Source organism: Phoxinus phoxinus (assembly GCF_949152265.1).
Source record: "Phoxinus phoxinus genome assembly, chromosome: 1".
NCBI lineage: Eukaryota > Metazoa > Chordata > Actinopteri > Cypriniformes > Leuciscidae > Phoxinus > Phoxinus phoxinus.
The window spans coordinates 37,146,066-37,166,624 of NC_136876.1; the positions used below are offsets into that span (position 1 = coordinate 37,146,066).

A 20,559-nucleotide genomic window follows, 5' to 3' on the forward strand; every position below is an offset into this window, starting at 1 on the left:
ATGACAGAGACTGTTCTGTCTTTAATGTTAAAACGGAGTCAGACAAAGATGGAGAGACTCAAGAAACCATGCGGTTGGATAAGCATACATCCTCCTTAACCTTAACCTTGAGTACCGGTGTGCCACAAGGATGTGTGCTAAGCCCCCTCCTCTATGCACTTATCACCCACGACTGTCAAACTACCCATGAGTCGAACTTTCTGGTCAAATTTACAGATGACACGACTGTCATTGGGGTCATAGCAAACAACAATGAAGATGCTTATAGGGACGAGGTTCAGAACCTAATAGCGTGGATATCAACAACCTGGTCTTGAACATCAAAAAGACCAAATAAATGATTGTGGATTTTAGGACCACTAAAAAGATCACCCACAGCCCAGTAACTATCAAAGATGACGTCGTGGAGAGAGTCCTCAGCTACAAGTTTCGGAGTTACCATCACAGAGGATCTCACATGGAGGAACAACACTGCACGTATAGCAGGGAAAGCACAACAACGCCTATATTTTCCGAGAAGGCTAAGGAGAGCTAACCTTCCCCAGAAGCTGTTGGTCAACTTCTATAGATGTACTATGGAGAGCATCTCGACTAATTGTATGACAGCCTGGTATAGCAGCTGTACCAAAGCTGCCAAAAAAGCCCTGCAGCAGGTTGTAAAAATAGCACAGAACATAGGCATTGGTCTGCCATCACTTGAACACCTCCATAACACTCGCTGTTTGAGAAGGGCCAATACCATCATCAAGGACATCACTCACCCTTGTCATAACTTGTTTCAGCTCCTCCCATCCGGCAGGTGTTTTCAGTCAATCCGTTTACGCACAAACAGACTAAAAAACTGTTTTTTTTCCGACAGCAATAACCATGTTAAACTATGATATCTCCCTGTTGGACCATGTATAGGAAGATTGTTGGCAATGTGCGACTTACTGTTTAAGTGCAATAATAATTCATGCTGTTATACACTTGTGCAATAATAATAGCATTGGTACCCTTGCATTAACAATTTATATGGCATTTTTGACAATATTCTGAACAATTTTGAAATATTTTGTATTATGAGTCAGTTTCTTAGCTTTTATATTGTGCTTTTATATTGTATTTATTTATTATATTGTTATGATAATTATTATATTAATTAAGATAGAAAAACTCACATCAACGCAATGGCTCTATATAAATTGTTAGACAAGATCAGACATTGTTGACACATACTGTAGATTTTAAAAAAGCACAATCTGTTGTTGGAGAGATTTTTTTTTTTTTTACAGAGAATAGCCAGTGATCTTGAAAATATTGCAGAATAACTGGAAAAACTGATCAGATAAACATGTCACAACATATTCAACTATTATCTACTTTCATATAATGATGGGAGGAAAAATCATAGCACTTTTTGAACTCCTGCTATAAAAAAAAACAGATCATAAGAAGTTAACTCAGAAGCTGATAATTTTCCAGCAAGAAACCCTGCAGTTTTTTGGGAGCAGTTGATGTGATTGCTGAGTATCTCTTCGGCCTTTAAAAAATATTGTTTGGTATTTAAAAAATGACTGGAGAAATAAGACCCTCTCGCCATACTCCATTCGGAATGGATTGGAGAAGTGCTGTGCTAATTATGCTAATGTTATTACCTTGCCAGGGATTTGGCCAAGACGCACAGATAAACAAGATGTCGGTAATCAGCATGTTTTGGAGTGATAATGATTCTGTTGACCCGTCAGAGACCCAATTAAGAGTGAGCACACAGGACTCCCCTCAGTACCATCTTGTTTCGTTTCCTCCATCAGTGCCTGCTGTTTGGTATTCCAGTTTTCAATTAGGAGCTCCACTTTGAGACCAGCAGGGTCTCGCTCAGGCCCGTACGTGTCAAGACTCAATAATCCAGCTGTGCTCAGTCAGCCCTGCGTTCTGTAATTTAATTCCAGGCCTTTCTCACACTCGTTTAGTAGATCATAACAAGAGCAAATCCCATATCGGCTTATGTCCAACGAGCATTTTTCTGCCCTGATTCTCACGTCTTACTACAGTGTACGGAAGACTCTTGGGCCAATGAGTGTACACAAGAAGATGGTGCCAAACAATGTTCATGTCAAGATTTGCAAAACTGTTTTTTGAGACTTTGGGATTTATAATACCCACTATACTCCTGAGTAGTGTTTTCTATAACTGAGATGTTCAATAAACAATGAAAAATTTCGGGGGAATTCTGTGAAACTAAATCAGGCTTTTAACAGTTTACTGCCTCAAGCTGAGATTTGTGAAAGACATGGAGAGAAGCGATATTGGTGGTAGACGTATCTGAATTTCTTTACGTTGGGCGAGTGTTTCACCATCTTGGCGTGGGTTAAGACGTGTGAAGTTGACAATAATAAGAGGTTTCTTTCTTCTTGGGCTAATTTTAGATAATTCCACCCAAAGTGTATTTGCCATCTCTTTGTGTGTGTGTGTGTGTGTGTGTGTGTTTCTCCTCCAGTACATCAAGCTGATCTTTGAAACCGTTCAGATTTTTCTGAGTAGAAGGATTCGGTCTTATTTTTCCTTACATCATCAAAGACACCTGCTGAGAACAGAACGCTCTCATGTTATAGTATGAATATTCAAATTTGGCACTCACCAGTGGGTGTTGGAATTTGATGTGAACAGGTAGCATTTGACTGCTTATGAATATTCATAAGCACCTGCCTTATTGCAGGACCGGTCATTGGGATACTGCGACTCCAATTCCAGGTCAAAGGTCAACATCAAGCTCTAGTAATGCACTCGATAACATGCAATTTTCCCCTCTCATTTCCATCTCGCTAATGTGTACAGTAGATATCAAGTCCTCGCGCAGCAGAAACACACGTAATAGTCTCCGTTTTCTTTGGCAATGCTACAAAAACGATCCGTTCTCTTTGATCTCAGAAGCCAGCTGTTCAAAACGTCTCAAGGTTAGTTTTGCTCTTTCCCCCACGGCTTTATTTTCAGAAATAAATGAGGTTATCCAGTCCTTCATATTTTATTTGCAAGCTGCTTTTTCTCAGTTCGAAATATTTCTCTCTCACCTATATTATTCACTGAAGCTGAATGCTGTTTGAATGACAAATTAAATAGATTGTTTAAGCCACGACAGGCAGTGTTCTGACAGAAACCTCATTTAGGTTGCTGCTCTTTTGACAAGATTTTGACATACGCTTGTTCTACCAGTGTAATCATGACTCACTGCACATTATCCGAGTTTAGAGACCAACAAGTGATTACTATGCGTCGGCCGTCAGAAAGTATTGAATTTTTAACACAAAACATGAAACCAATTCTGGTCAAACAGACTTTTGTTTAAACTGTCTGCCACGGAGGCTTTGTTCACAAGGAAGGGCACACTAGGGTCCATTTGGGACATGCTGGCTGTATTTTGCCTATTGGCAGAACAGCTCTATTGCTACAGTGTATGTGTCAACCATTGTGAGCTCTTCAATACATTGAGTATGCACTGAACATGGCAGAGATTTCATGTCATCCACCGAGCAGATGTCTACCGCAGATGTCCACAATGCATTCAAATACAGCAACCGAAGACAAAGGACAAAGCCGTACAGAATCAGGCATAATGACCATGTTAGGCTCTGTGATTCTCTCACTAAACAGAATTATACACGTATTTTACAGTGAGCGTGAATCACTGCAAAGCCTGCCCGAGGTGACGCTATTGCAAATCTATACAAATCTGTCTTGAGTCAACGGTGACATCTGTGTACAGCAGCTAGCAGAGATAAAATCTATAATTATTGTGACTCATGGTTTGATTTAATTTAGGTTCTTTGTTAAAAAGGCAGATTAAAAGAACAGGTGGGGAATTGACTTAACAGAGTTGTAATTAACCGAGCGAGTAAATATTTTCTGCTGTTGTTCAACTCGCTGTTAATCAGTCGCCTTGCAGTTGGAACTGGCATTAGAACAGATTATAGGGAGAAAGCAGATCTGCTAGAGGAAGAACTGCAGATGTGTGCTGTGGAATTCTGGGATTCGGTATCTCACCATAATCAAACTGCTCCGTTCATCCAAAAATGTGTTTAAATGAAAGTCCTTGGTTCCCATTCGCTTTCATTCTGCTAAATAGCTGCTTTCATTCGCTGATGCAGAAAGAGAATATGAGTTTGGAACTATATGAGGGTCAATAAATGATGACTGCATTTTTATTTTTAGCACACTTTAGAATACTTTAAAAAAAGGTACTTATTATGCAAGTAATATACTTTAAAAGAACATAAGTGTGTACTGTAATGTTATTTACAATGAAATGAAAATGTCTTACCGCAATTTTTTTTCCACATTAAATGCAATTAGTTGAACTTAATTTATTATGATGAATATACTGACAAGCATTTATCAGAATATTTATATTTAAATGAAATATACTTTAATGTCCTCGATTTTTATTGAAGATTGTATAATCTTGTACTTTAATTGTAATATCAAATAACATACTGAAGTTAAAATTATAATCAAGTGCATTAAATCTGCTTTATGTTAGTCAATACATCAAAATAAGCTTACTTATTTAAAGCAATACAAAATATTATAAAAAATACTGATTAAATATTAACTTTAAAGTAAGACTTTAATTTGACATTGTTACAAAGTGCACTTTTTTAAAACGAGTGTTAAATTAAATGTGACTTTTGTTAAATTAATATTGTTATTATCTGCAAGTAGACTTTTTAAATATACTTTTAAGATTTAAAGTACACATTTGCAAAACAATTAAGTGCACTTCTTTTTCACAAATTTGAGGGCCGTGTGTTTTTTCTTTTGTGTTCCACAGAAGAAAGTCAAGCAGGTTTGGATTGACATGAGGTTGAGTGAATTTATGAAAATATTACATTACTTGCGTTATATCACCTGTGTGACCCTGAAAAATAAATCCAATCTCAACAGAAACATGAGGGCTAAATGTTCCAGCGTTGATAAAGGAAAAGCGAGACAGGCTTCTCGGGGAGCTGTGAGTCATTAATCAATCTACGTTTGAGATTGGAAACTGTCACATCCCTGCAGGAAGCTGGAGCACAGACATCTGTGGAGTAACAGTGTCTATGAATAGCAGCAGTGTCCTCACTGCGGTTAATCAGGAGAAAATACATCCTGCCATTCGTGAGGCTTCGGCCTGGGGTCAGACATTTACTTTAAACTTGCATAACACCTTGAATCATCCAGACCAGTTCACCTTTGTGTAATAGATCTTACTTGCTAGAATCTTCATTATGTTTGTAGCCTATGTTTTATTTATTTATTTATTTATTTATAATTTATCTAATAAAACTAGAACAGAATACACACAAAAAAGTATATTTGATAATAATAATAATGAATACAATAATAATTAAATAAGCATTATAGTTATTTATTTTCTTATAATGCATCTATAATTTAAACTTGTAATTTTTTTATCAAAATATAAGTAGAACAGAATAATAATAATTATACATAAATAAAATAAATACAATAATAAATAAATAGTGCATAAATAATGCAAGTAAAATAAAAAAAGGACAACTTACACTTTCCCGCCAAAAAAAAAAAAAAAAAAAAAAAAAAAAAAAAAAATCGCTGTTTACATTTCAATAGGCAAATGCCATTCTTTTAATTTGAGCCTGATGAATATTGTCTTTGTAATTCTGGAATATGGCTATGGTGTGTCTTCCAACATAAAGCTGCACACTCTATCAATTCGCAAAGACCCGCCCCCCTTAGTTACTGTCGCTATGTCCGACAAGCTACCGGTTCTAGCCATGGCGCTCCCAGAAGAACTGATGGCAAACATATATTAAGCTAAAAACATCACTGCAATAATGATCCAGTCATAGACTCTCACGAATTTGCCAATTTAAATCCAAACAGCAACTTTTTTGTTTAGTTTTTTTGGCCGGGCAGTGTGCATCCCACTTTTTAGCTTAAAGAGAAAAAAAAGAGCAACATTTCTGAAATGGTCTGGCTGTGCAAATGCACAACAACGGAGGAGTATCTATCAACACAGTCTTTATTAATAAACCAAGTCAAGTCACCTTCATTTAAATAACACTTTTAACACGACACCGTTCTAACAGAAAACCCTTAACATGCTCCACCTGCTCATTCACACAACAACAGTGCCTGGTGGCTCGAGAACGCAAACCTTGAAATAGGTTCCAAGATGCAAGCCTTGAAAGAAAAAAAGTTATCTCTGCGCAAACTTCAAAAACGCAAACCTGTGAAAACGCTGACGGTGTGCACATGCATTACGTGTTTAGTCTATATGCGCGTTTGAATATGTGCGCAGGCGTGTAGTTTTTCTTTACAAATTGACATTAACATATGACTTGTCTGGCCTTAAAAATGTATAGTACAGAATTATTTATCGCTTCCGCGTAGCCATGTGCACTGGAATTATTTTGACAACGTTTTATCTGTACAGAGGTAAAGGGAAGGGAAGGAGACCTTCACAGGGGAGAGACTTGACACTTTAGGACTGCGTTATCGTTGTGTATTTCATCAGATCTGGATACTGTCACACTCACAGATAGAAGCAGACAAGGATTATAAACAATCAACACAGTTTATTTGCAGGATGTGATATATACAGGAGCGGATCGTAGAAATGGTAGGAAAATCAATCAGTTTGCGTGAATGGGACTTATCCTTGCTGGTGATGGCGGAAGGGATCCTGGTTGGTGATGATAGTGGACGGTGCTGGTTGAAGATGAAGGAGGAAGATGAACGGCAGACTGGACAGAGACAGGAACAGAGGAGAATCCGGATAACAGGACAGAGGGAAGTTACTCCGATGAACAATACTAGAAGGGCAGGTAGTTGAACACTGAGTATCAACGGGTCTGTGAACCAGTCAAAGACGAGACCAGGCAATGAGGGAACAGAAGGTGAGTGTATTTCAGTGGGGGTGATGAGGTTCAGGTGTGGGTGATTGAGGGAGTGCTGGTGTGGCTGAGTCCGTGACATATACGGCCTGGATCCGGCGGACTGCGGTAAACCTCGGGATAAACAGAGTTGCAAACTGATTGACTAATATTAGCGTAGACACCATTCTTCTTATGATATAACGAGAACATTAGGATTTATGGGAAGTTTTCCCGGTTCCGGCTGACCTAATCTATGCAGCCTAACATTAAATTATTGAAGTTTATAATGTGTATGCTAGTTCAAAGATACGTGTTTTTCGTCTAGATTTGAACTGGCAGAGTGTGTCTGCTTCCCGGACAATGCTAGGAAGACTGTTCCAAAGTTTTGGTGCTAAATAGGAAAAGGATCTACCGCCGGCAGTCAATTTTGATATTCTAGGTTATCAACTGGCCGTAAGTTTGAGATCACAATAGACGTGATGGACTATAATGCGTTAAGAGCTCGCTTAAGTACTGTGGAGCTAAACCATTTAGTGCTTAAGTAAGTGATCAGCAATATTTTAAAATGTATACAATGTTTAATAGGGAGCCAATGCAGTGTTGATAGAACCGGGCTAATATGGTCATACTTCCTGGTTCTGGTAAGAACAGCTGCTGCATTTTGGACCAGCTGGAGTTTGTTTATTAAGCGTGCAGGGCAACCACCCATAATAGCATTACAATAATCTAGGCTTAATATCATGAACGCATGAACTAACTGTTCCGTATTTGTCATTGAAAGCATATGACGTAGTTTTGAGATATGTTTAAGATGGACCAAAACCAAAACAAACACGCAGGAGATCATAGGATAAATGCTAGAAAACACATGAACCACGTAAACGAGTACTAACAAAGAAAGGTAACACTTTATTTTAAGATGACGTAGTTACACGTTACTACATGTAGCCTATTACTATAGTTATATTACCAGTCAATTGTGCATAATTATAGCAACTAAACCTAAACCAAACCCAGTTACACTTTATTTTAAGGTGTCATTGTTACAGTGTAATTTTATATTTTAAGCAACTACATGTACTTACTATAGGGTTAGGGTGGGATCAGGATTTGGTTGAGGGTTAGTTGCATGTACTTACCATAGTAATAACATTAAATTATGCATATTTACTAGGGCTGTAACGATACAGCAAACCCACGATTCGGTTCGTATCCCGATTTCTGACCCACGATTCGATACAAACCGCGATTCTTGCGAGGAGGGAGGATTTTAAAAGCCAAATAAATAAATAAATAGCTAAAGCTATAACTCTGTTTTCTTGTAACAAAATACTTTTGAAAAACAAACAGAACTATACTCCATTGTGGAGATGATTCGAGCATGTTAAAAATTCTTCTGAGGTAACCGAGGCTTACTGTCTGTGCTGTAAACCACAAATAATATATTGCCTATTCCGCATGACCCGCATCTCAAGCGCAATAACGCTTGCCACAAAGTGAACGCACATAGAGAAATGCACACTTCCTACGAATTAGCCTAAGCAGCCATTTCTTTATGTTTTGAATTAACGTTAAATCAAGTAAAAGTATTTCAAGCTTTCTATGTAAGTTTCTATTCGTTTATGAGGTGAGTTCCAGTTCACGCGCGCGCCGGTGCCACACACACACAAGCAAACACCGCGCGCTTTGCTCACTTGCTCTGGTGTTTGCTTGTGTGTGTGTGTGCTCACGCGCGCGTGTGGGGGAGAGGTGCGATTTTTGAATAATAATCAAATGATACCCAGCGATCTTCGAATATTATTTTTGCTTGAAATTCCCATACCTAATATGTAAAAGACCCCGTCACAGCCCTGGGATCTATTCTGGAAGAGAAAGATAAGTCTGGGAAGGGGTGTGTCGATCGCGATCTGCCAGTGTCGCGATTTCGGTTTAAATCGCTACAGCCCTAATATTTACATGTAACAAGGACACTGTAAAATAAAGTGTTACCAAATAAAGTGTAACCCAAAGAACAACTGAAACACAGGGCTATAAATACAGGGGTAAAATAAAGGATACCAAACTAGACACAGGTGAAACTAATATGTTCTAGAAACAAAACAAGGACATAATCATTAAGGAAACTGAAACAGAGCAGGGAAACTGGTACTAAAGGAAACGGAACAGAACTTCAAAATTAAAGACATGACAGAGCAGAACCAATTTCTTAGCTTCAGCCAATCATTATGGACACAGACAGATGTCACAGCAGAGGCGATCTTGTGGTTTGTACTGCCTTAACTGGTTTGCATTTTATAACCACAAATGATGTGATACTGTCATACTCTAGGTTTGTTTTGGTAATAGCATTGTAGTCATTCAGAGGAACAGACCAGCCTGCTTTTTGGGCTAGGAACCCATCGCAGCCTGTGGTGTGAGGTGTATTTGCCAACAGGGCGGCAGGTGTCATTATTTAGTGCTGGAGCCAAAACCCTGCCTGGTTTCTTCAGTACCCATCTGTTTGGGGATGAACACAGAGAAACAGGGCTAAAAACACAGATGACTATATGGGTCACAATCTGAGCAGAAACACAGAACATCTCTTTTAACCTTCATAATGGTTTAGGGTTCAGGATATTTCGTGCACACTGTCCTTTTTCAATGTCCAATTCTGAGAAATCTCCGATAAACGTTTAATGGAGGCTTTTCTAGAATGTGTTTCTGCTTGTTTTTCCATGGAATGTTTTCAGACCTTTTACAAATATTCTTCCTCTTGGCAGTGTTAGTTTGTTTTGATAAATCCATTACTCGTGTGCTCTTTTGGTTCCAACGGATGGATGTAAAATGTTTTCTATACATTGGTATGTTTTATTTTAAATCTCACATCAATGCAGCTGGGCTTAAATGCATTTATCTGACAGAGGCCACGTTTTCCAAGAGACTTTTAACTTTTATTTAATGCTAAGTTCACATTGACAGGCCCAGATATAGGCGTGAATGTCACTCGCTTGAACGAGCAGCGATTTACCTCAGATTTTGGTCATTTGTCTACAATTTTGCACAAAAAAAGAAGAAAAAAAAGCCTAAACCTGTGCAGTGTGAAACCTAAGAGTAGCCGTGTTTCCATTACCCTTCAAATTGCGCAAATTGAAATTGCGAATTGAAAATACGCTCAATGGAAACACGTCAATTTCGCAAAAACTCTCGTTTATCGCAAACAAGTTTTTACGCTCGCATGAGGAGGTTTTTCAGCCAATTCGAAAAAGGAATATTTCGCAAAACTGCAATGGAAACAGTTTTTGCGCATTTACAGTCACCTGACTTAGAAGACGCGGTGTGTTTGGGGTCCGTGTACGCAAATAATAATAATTATCATCATTATTATAACATTTACTAGGCTACATATTTAGATGACGCTTTTATCCAAAAAAGGAACAAAGCAATTCGTCAAATGTCATTCATAATACGGGTTAGACAATAATAATACAGAGCTGAGATTATCACAAATAAACACAATATTTTGACGCATATCTAAGGGTATGTGTGGAGTGTGGAGCGCGCACTACATGGCACGGAGGCGCGGGCGTGAACACTTGCATTTTCCTATTAACAGTGAAACAACTTAATATAGCCTACTCTATAATTTCTGGTCATACAGAAAATAATAATACATTATTTGTAACTACTTTTATTTGTGTAAACAATAACAAGAAAATGTTGTGCTTTTGTAAAATAAAATAAAACAATCAGGCGCGTTTTCATGATCTCCCTGAACTGGAGCGCGAGAACTGAAACAAAATATAGCCTATGTAGCTAAAGCTTGAAATGTCCACTTTAAAACGAACAAATTCGAATCGAAAGCTAATACATTTTGTTCTGATTAAGTAATCCGTATGAAAGGTGCATTTCTCTCTAAAAGAGCATCTGCTTAACAGCGGAGATGGAGATGTTTTTAGCCGACTTAGAAAACAATAGTTTAATAATATTAATGGCTCTTCTTATTCAGCACTGCGGGGAAAATGTCAATTCCAGGTTCTAATTTGGCCTTAGAAAACCAGTAAAATCGACAAGTTTTCCATATTAATTTGTGAATATTTTACATGTTTAATAAAGGGGAAAAAAGTAATTAAACAAACATCTGAAAATTCGTCGATATTTACTTTTTTTGCGCAGCAGTTGGTGTAGCCAGTTTAAATTAAAATTGTGGTGTTCAACTTTGCGTTTTAAAAAGACAACCGTTTATTTTTCGTTTTTCAATTAGGCTACGGGTTTAAAAAGGAAAAAACGAATGGACACAAAAGTAGCCTACATGGATCGTTTGGAATAGGAGACAGAGTTCTTTATTAAATTCATAAAAGAAACAATAATTAGCCTATAGGAATACTGGATTCTAAACTTCAAAGAAATGCCACAATCAAAACCTCAGCGCAGAAATGAGGGTGAAACACCCAGAAACTCCTTATATATCGTTTGGAATATAAGGGTCTTTCCCTGCCATTAATGCTTGGATAACACGTATGTCTCCCTCCATTAATAATAATAATGTCTAATGCGGTGGCTGTGAGATTATATAAACCAACGTCCGCTGCCGTGATTTTTGGAATGACTTATCGCGAGAGAAAAAAGGACGTTTTAGTCGCATAACATCGGTTAATGGAAACGCCGTCATTTCGCAATAGTTTTGTATCGATATTTAGATAAAAGCGCAAAACATTTGCGCAAATCTGTAATGGAAACGCGGCTAGTGACTCCATTTCCGCCATTTTCTTAATCAGTAAAAAGGATAAATATACTTAAGAAGCAAACTGCATTATAACTTTCACAGAATATGTCTTGAATTAAGTTTATTTTTCTAACCACCACTGATTGTTTTTTCTTGTTTTAAGCAAATGCTAAACATCACAAAATGCAATCCAGGCTCATGCGTTTCTGTAAAATTATATTATTTTGCATGATTCATGACACTTTCTAAGTCAAATATCAAGTGGCACTAAAAGCACGTTCAGTTTCGTCTGAAATAGATGAACATGAATGTGGCAACACTTTATTACATTGGTTGTTATGTGTATTGTGGCAGTCTATAGGCATGTGATGCCAACTAGGCCTGGCAGTGTAATAAAGCATTTTTTTGTAGTTTTTGCGGATGGATGTGAACAGAGATCGTTTCGACAATGTCATCTGTACATGAAAAATGTAAAGGAAAAACGTTTCAGTTTTTAGTACATTGGAGTTTTGCAAAAATGTAGGCAAAGGTAAAAGCCTATAGTAAAGATGTAAAAATATATAGAAAATAGAAATATATAGAAAAAATTTATTTACATGATTGTAACGCAGTTAGATGTTGTGGAAAGAAGGAGGCGGGAACCGGCAAACATTTAAAGACTTTAATAATATAAAATAAATCAACAACAAAACGAAAGTAAAGACAGCAGCCCCTCACGGACGACTGATGTCACATATAACAAAACACAAATAAAATCCAGGCCTGGCTTCTCTCGATTTTCACTGTCGTCACTCCTCCTTTACGATACGCAGGTGTCGCTCATCAGCAATCACGCCACCGGCCTCGCGCCATCCTCGTCCTGCTCGCCACAATGATCTTACACAATTTTATTAGAGGTACACTGTGTAGGAATTTCTCCCATCTAGCGGTGAAATTGTATTTTGCATTCAAACGAATAGTGCTCTCTAGCACCTCGCTTTTTCAAATGCATGTTGCAACTACGTTATGTACCGTTTTGTACCAAGAAGCTATGACAAGATGGTGCAGAGATATCATGCATGGTGATTGGTTCAGGTGTTGCTTGAAATATCTGTGGCCAAGTAGCAGTGCTTCGCCTGTGCTTCACCCCAATATAGTTCCACATCAATATCTGCCTAGGAAATCGCCTTGTCTTAATCTGCATTGCTATTTGTACTCGTTGTGAATACACAGGCCACAAGAAGTATAGGTTTTTTTGTGTGTGTTTTTTATCACTTTTACTCACGACATGCTATCCGGCAACAAAGGATTCTATTCTAAGCTAAACTAGCCAGACTAAGACAATGCATGCACTGAGACAAAAATGTGTTTGCCCACCTATCTAAATGTAGGGGAGACGGTGAATAACCCCTATTTCAAAAAACGATGGCGTGTTCATCTAAGGATCTGATTTATTTATTTATTTTTGCTGGAGAATAAGGCCAAATACTTCTTAAAAACGATTTATTGTAGCATAAAACCTCATATCCACAGTGATTTGTTACTATTAAAGCATTCAAACGATTTATGAGAATCGTTTTGCATTAGTTTTTATCTATGACTCCTCTAAAGATATTGAAAAGGCATTACAATCAGGTTATATGAGATTTCCTATCTGATCTCACACTGTGAATATATTAACAAAACGCCCCATTTTCACAGTACAATAATGTTCCCTGATAACTGCAGTGTTACACTTGAATATCACCTTCCAGTTGGCTTTATGAAAAAGAAGCCAATTCGAGTCAAGATATCAGCTGCAAATACTGTCGCATGTAGCAGCTGCCAGATAATGGGACAGCAAGCTAGAATGTGCCACTGCTCTGACCAGCTCATCCGTCGCACTACAGTGAGATTACAAATATATCAGTCTGACATTTGAGTATCATTAGGTAGCTAGAATAGTGAGAGCAGGGCTTGAAATTTAGTTGTTCTGAGATTTTTTAATGACCACGGGGGTGATTTGACATTGCCGATGGCCTGGAGGCTGAATCATTCAACGCTACAAGAATAAATAGCTGTACAATTGCAGGAAGTCTTTTTTGTTTGTGGGGAAAGTAATGCTAATTTAATGAGCAGCCAGAGTTGGTACTTCAAATTTGTGACCCATTTGAGTAACAAGCACTATTTACAGGTCCACGTCATTCCAGATAACAGAGGATGGCAAAGGCTATTGGCTAGAGGGATGAATGCCACACTCTGACCTTTCAAACACCTCTTTTAGCTGCAGCTAGAACTGTCTCAAAAGATCTAACATTTAAATACCTACCAAACTCAGTCTTGCATAGATCACTGATTGAGAGTATCTTTACATAAAACATTGCTTTATGGTATATACATCTAACAGCTAAAGAAAAAAAAAACTTTCACATGTAATTAACCAGGCAAATAATATCACTGAGCATAAACAACATAAACTCCAAAAGACTTATTTTCTTATTTTATGGAAAAAAACGGCAAATGCGAAATGTAATGATCATACTCGTCCCCTTCACTCTACTATTGAAATCTTGCCATCTTGGTGAAGACTAGAAGATGGTATCGCATGGTCTGCTTTAATTCCTTATTGAGCAACCATTCACAAGTTCAAAGCCAAGCCGTCTTGTTTTACTGTCTTGCAATCGGTTGCAGAGTTAATTACTTAATTAAGTATAGCAGCAGCAGCAGCAGCTGTGATTTAATTGATTGTTTTGATTAATATTTGCCATTTAATTGTGGGAGGCTTGGAAATGTGTCAAGGAAATATGTAGTTTGTGTAATTCTGTTTAATTTTGTCTAACATGTAAGCATTTAGGAGGATGTACTTATGGATATGTGTATGATACCAGTGTCAAAAGACAAATTTCTGATCAGAATGGACAATAAAGTTAAACTAAACTAATAGTTTTAGACCTGTTTCAGAAAAGCTTTAAAATTATGAATTGGTCCTTTTAATATGAACATAAAAAGAGGTCTCTCCATCTTCTTTGTATCACCTGCATGTATTGAACTACATCATGAACATGTGTTCCCGAGCTATATGGATCACAGGTCAGACCTATTTCACGGTTTCACTTTGGGGATTTTTCCTAGTTCCCTACTCATTATCAATGAATGGGACTTGAATCTGCTCTCAGATGGTTACCACTCTCCAGGGACCCCACATCCACCCCCTCTACCCTTTTCATCTGTGGCTTTGATCAGAAACCAGTCAGGCTCTTGCCTCTACCTTGAAACTTGTTTGTTTCTGACTTTTTAAAAAACTGAAAAATTATGAGACATTTTAGTTTTTCCTGCACCGCTGGCTATGTGAAATAGATGCAATGCAAGATGTCATCCCTTTCTCTTAAAAGTGCATTCTTAAAAGCAACCGCATGCACTCTCGCTTCAGGCTGCATACTCAGGATTTAACTTTTTCATTCTCAAAGTTTCTAGGCTTTGGAGGGCTCGTCTTCATCACAATTTCATTATTGTCATAACTTCAATATAAATAGTTTCTGAGCCACCCCACAGGTATTCTAGTTCATTGATTGGTTGGTAGCTTATGATAAAGTACATTATGATAAACACTTTGCTTGTTACTTGAAAAATTTCAGTCGTAAATTAATTATACATATTAACAAGATTATGTTCATTACCTGTCTAGCGATGTATGTTTATGCTGATATATAACAAAATAATGGTTTGTATTTTTTCACATCCATCGCGTGCCGTTATGTAAATGGACTGCATTTATATAGCGCTTTCACAGAGCCAATGGCCACCAAAGCGCTTTACATGTTGCCTCGCATTCACCCATTCTGACAGCTAGGTTGTCTTGGACACCTCAACACTTGGTCAGGTGGAACCGGGGATTGAACCACTAACCTTCTGGTTTGTAGACAACCTACATGACCCACTGACCCACTGGATTTGGCTCACGTGACTTAAGTTTCACACATCAGAACTTCCGTTCAGGGAACGTAGTGAGCATCGATGCTCCCTGGTTTTCATGGTGCATTGTGGGACTTTTTGGGGAATGAACGTTTTAGTGCCTTGAAAGATTCTGTGATTTACACAGAGCTTAAAATGACCGACTCGTTGATCAGTGCCCTGACTACTGAAGTAGGAAGCTGATTGAGAAGTACCCCTTGTGTTTGACATCATCAGCAATTAGCTGTTGGTCATTCAACTGAACTCTTGGTTGTACTTATAAATCTTAGAAATTAAAAGGAAACATTTTACTTTGGTAGATTAGCAGCTCAAGATGAAATCTATTTTTGCTTGATTTAAGACTACATACAGTGCACCCTTATATTTTCATCAGGGATTAAAGAGGCCATTGGAAAAAAAAATTTTAAGCCTAAAACTTTTCTGGAAGTGATTGCCCCCCAATGACAGTTTGAGGTATCAGTGCAATCTGTCTACTTGTAAACATAGATACATCTTCTTGGACAGGACAACAAACTCTCTTGGAGCGTCACAATTTATTTTCACAGTTCCATGCATTGACGACAGTGCATATTTGACACCTATATTTTTACAGTTGCTGTCAGCAGCTTCCTTGCTCTACATTTATGCCACACTTTTAATAACTGCCTATGCACGGTGCACTCTATTTCCTATTGTTTCTTTGACAGAATTGCGTCTAGTTTTATTAACAAGCATCCGTTACTCAGAGTTGAAATTTGGGTCTCTTCTGTCTGTTGCAGCCCGCCAATGAAAAATATTTTAAATAGCACTGTGGATTTTCTCAGTCTCACTGAGTTACAAAGAGCATCAGCTGAAGAATACTGTAGAATAGAATAGAATAGAATAGAATAGAATAGAATAGACTAGAATAGAATAGAATAGAATTGAATAGAATTGAATAGAATAGAATAGACGTACAGTAGAGTATCTGTCTAGGCTGTATTATTATATGTATGTATGTATGTATGTATGTATGTATGTATGTATGTATGTATGTATGTATGTATGTATGTATGTATGTATGTTATAAAACAAGTAAAGTCTCCATAGAGTTTTTTTTTAAAACATTAATTGATACCACTTAAGACAATGCAGTTACTTCATCTAAATAGGTCATTGTTATGATGGCAGATTGACAACTTGACATTTTAAGGTTAATTTAGACATTTACTATAATTAAGTAGACTGATTATATGATGGAACTTAAAAAAAGCCATCCTATTGCCTTATTTTTATATACTAACACTAAATGAAATGCATTACAACCAAACACATGTCAGGGTGACTTTGACATCCAAATAGTTGAACTAAAAAGTATGTCATTAAAATATTTATTTTTTTAATTTTTATGATGATTTTATATTAACATATAAACATTCATCAACTCACACATCAGTTGGGGTAAACAGAAGCTCAAGAATGTTTGCTTGACGTGATAACCAATGCAGCTTATTCTCATGTTACGCAGTACATTTGAGCTTCAGTAACAACCAATGAGGTTCATTCTCATGTTATACAGCACGTTTGAGCTTCAGCAAGAACCAATGAGGTTCATTCTCGTGTTACGCAGTGCATTTGAGCTTCAGCAACAACCAATTATGTTCATTCTCCTGTGTTAGGCAGCACGTTTAAGCTTCTGCAAGAACCAATGAGGTTCATTCTCCAAAATAATACTGATATATAATGAATACTGAATACTGTTTATATTAAGGCGAGACACGGCAGGCAAAAACATCGTTTTTTTTTTACTGGTCAATTTTGAGATTTTTGGATATTTGTCTTCATTAACATGTCTTCTTTTAGACTTGTGGTGAAAAAAAGTCTGAAATACACATTTAGGTCTTTATTTTACTACACTTCGTCTGTTTGCGTCTGTAGATTTCTCATAAATTAAACAAAAATAGACATCTGTAGACATGAAGTGGCAGCTTCAGCCATTTGCAGCTAAGGTTTGGCGGCTGCAGCAGCCATTTAGGTTTTGGCTGAGCCGGCTAGCCAGCCAATAACTTCATCAGCCAGCCATTATTCTCAAAACAAATGGCTTCGGGCTCTACGCAAGAACCAATGAGGTTCATTCTCCTGTGTTAGGCAGCACGTTTGAGATTCCGCAAGAACCAATGAGGTTCATTCTCATGTTACGCAGCACGTTTGAGCTTCCGCAAGAACCAATGAGGTTAATTATCGTGTTACGCAGCACGTTTGAGATTCCGCAAGAACCAATGAGATTCATTCTCGTGTTACGCAACACGTTTAAGCTTTTGCAAGAACCATCTTTCTTTCTTTCTTTCTTTCTTTCTTTCTTTCTTTCTTTCTTTCTTTCTTTCTTTCTTTCTTTCTTTCTTTCTTTCTTTCTTTCTTTCTTTCTTTCTTTCTTTCTTTCTTTCTTTCTTTCTTTGTTACATTGACCAATAATGCCTCTTATTAATAATGCCCTTTATTTTTCCCAATTTGATGTATCTTTTTGATAACTCAAGATTCATATGATGTACACAGCTGTAATGATTTAGTGTAATATGGATCACTACCCGTTGTGGTTTATTACATTACTTACATTTGTCATTTTCCATCAGCATCTGATAGGGTCTCAGCTGTGCCTTGGGGCTGATGGGACAGCATCGATTCTTGCCCGCTGTAACCTCATTGGCATGCCATAGGTGTGACTATTAGCCACTGAGGACCTCTGCCAGGATTGTTTGAAAAGTGTGGCCGCTGATCTCGAATGTGGATTAAATATTTATCATGTGCTCAAGCATTTCATCAGCCTGGAGATGAAGAGCCACCTGGGGAGAAGGTACAGTCCCTTTAAATCGTGGAAAAGACAGAAACAAAGCTAAAAGAACCCAAACTCTGTTGTATATGTCTGGCCTGGCTGCTGGTAGAGGCGTAAATACACATTATGGGGGGGGGGGGGGGAAGCATTTCTCCTCTGACGGCAATTCAGAAATAGTTTCTCCAGGTACAACATCAGGTATCATATTATAATTTACTCGTCTTTTATCCAAAGACAGCATGATCCATTCAACCTGGTGGTGTCCATTTGATGTCTGAATGCGTGTTAGGAGATCACAGATTTGCTCAGAAGAGGTGAAAACAAAATGTGCAATGACTAAAATTGTTTAGAGCTAAAGGTGACACTTTGGGTTACATATGCTACAAAACACAAAGCTTAGAGTGTACAAGTTCTCTGCCGCCTGGCCAAGGGTTCATTGAGCCATCTTTATTATGGTAATAAAAAGAATATCTGAAATAATTGACAAATATAATTTTTTCACACATAGATACTCTTTTATAGTTGATATGTGATATTTTTTGACAAAAGGGCATATTAGCACACATCAGACTCTCTCACGATTCCATTTCAGTACATTTCATAAGTGTTCTCACCTAAGAGTGCCTTTTAAAGAACCATAAATAGGAATATCAATACATTGTTGACATTTCAACAACACCTCACATCGTAATGCCACTTTGATCTATCTTTACTGGCAGGGTAGAGTAGTGAGATACAAACGCTATGTGTTTACAGATACGTTAGTTCATTGACAGATTGATGTTACAGCTAATGGTCATGAAAAACTTTTTTTTGGTAAATGTAGGCTTGTCAGTGATGAATAAAACTTTACACTCACTTCTTCTGGAGGTGCAGCAGGAACACGAATAGTTGGTGTTGGTGAATAGTTGGAACACCGATTCTTTTTTTCAGGAGCAGCTTCTTGGGAAAAACAGCTTTATACTGACCCTCGTTTATAAAGCAGTATGGTGAGAAATGATTCGCGCAAACATGAACTTTGGACTATGATGACAGCTCGCTCAGGGCGGGTCAGTGTTGAAACGCTGCTGTCAATTAACAATCGTGGGAGGGACGTCCGACCGTGTGACGTCACATGGTCAGACAGCTCGATTTGAGACAGGGGAAAACATATAAGGAGATTAATTAAAAAGAAAACACTGGATGTATTTTTATCATTATATGATGGTTGTGTACAGGCACTGCCAACACACATTGCAGTACAATCAACCTGTAAAAGTGCATGTACCATTATATGACCCCTTTATGTATGATTCCCCTTTCAGCAGTGCCATTTTAAACAAGGATCTGAGCATGTGATAAAATGTTCTGTTTGTTAGGAATACCAAAACTTTTTACACGCAAAACAGTGTACACACGTTAAGAAAAAGGCACATTTTCTTATAGAAAAAAAACAAAGATAGTTCAGGTCCTCGAATCTAATTGGTCAAGCAGCATCCAGGTACTTTTTGCCTACAGACATACTAACTCTTTTCACATACTGTTTTTGGCCTGCTATGGCCTTTATGAGTGAGTCATTGAATCATGCACTCATCTGAATCACACACTGATTAATTCAGAATTAATTTAGTTATGTGTTCAGATTATATCTTATTCGCAATTGTGATGTAAATAACAACTGTAATTACCTGCATTACTTGACTCGGTGTCCTGTTTGTCATTATAAAAAACAAAAAACAAAACAAAAAAACGTAAAATATACAAATAGTGTAATATTTAAGCAAATTGTTTCCCAGAAAATCCTCAGTGCAAACAAACAAAACACTCAACACAGAGCAGCCACACTACTTATTAAATTTGTAGGAGTAGATAGGTCTACTTCACAGTTGTGTGCAGGAGAAAGTGCATTATGGAGATTTCGGTCACTCTGCTGAGGAACTTTCCCTAAACAAATTAATTTCAATAATTGCCATAATTCATTTTTTCCTGACCTAAAAACAAAGTTGAAAACACCCTCCCCTGCCCCAAACCACATCCACCTACACACAATGTAGGGATGAAAGGAATAAATCAGAAGGTTTAAGTGCATTTTAGCTGAGAATAAACAGATAAAACGGCAGGGGAAAAGGGAATGATGAAAGTAGTTGCTCTATTACCAGGAAGCCCTGGGCTAATGCAGGAGGCCGGGCTAACGCAGTGGAACAGAGGGACAGGATAAATGTGGGGAGAACTCTAGGTTAATAACAAAGTAAAATGGTGCCTCTGGATGAGTCAGGCACTTTGAT

General features: G+C 37.6%; 1 long non-coding RNA gene across 1 annotated transcript; it reads right to left on the minus strand.

Annotated features, from left to right (window-relative positions):
* Nucleotides 1-9,253: 9,253 nt before the first annotated feature.
* Nucleotides 9,254-19,214, minus strand: LOC307002078. Its single transcript, XR_013798416.1, has 3 exons — nucleotides 19,155-19,214; nucleotides 18,077-18,305; nucleotides 9,254-9,371 (listed from the first exon to the last, which is right to left on the minus strand). It is a non-coding gene; the product is annotated as an uncharacterized lncRNA (long non-coding RNA).
* Between the last annotated feature and the right edge of the window lie 1,345 nt (nucleotides 19,215-20,559).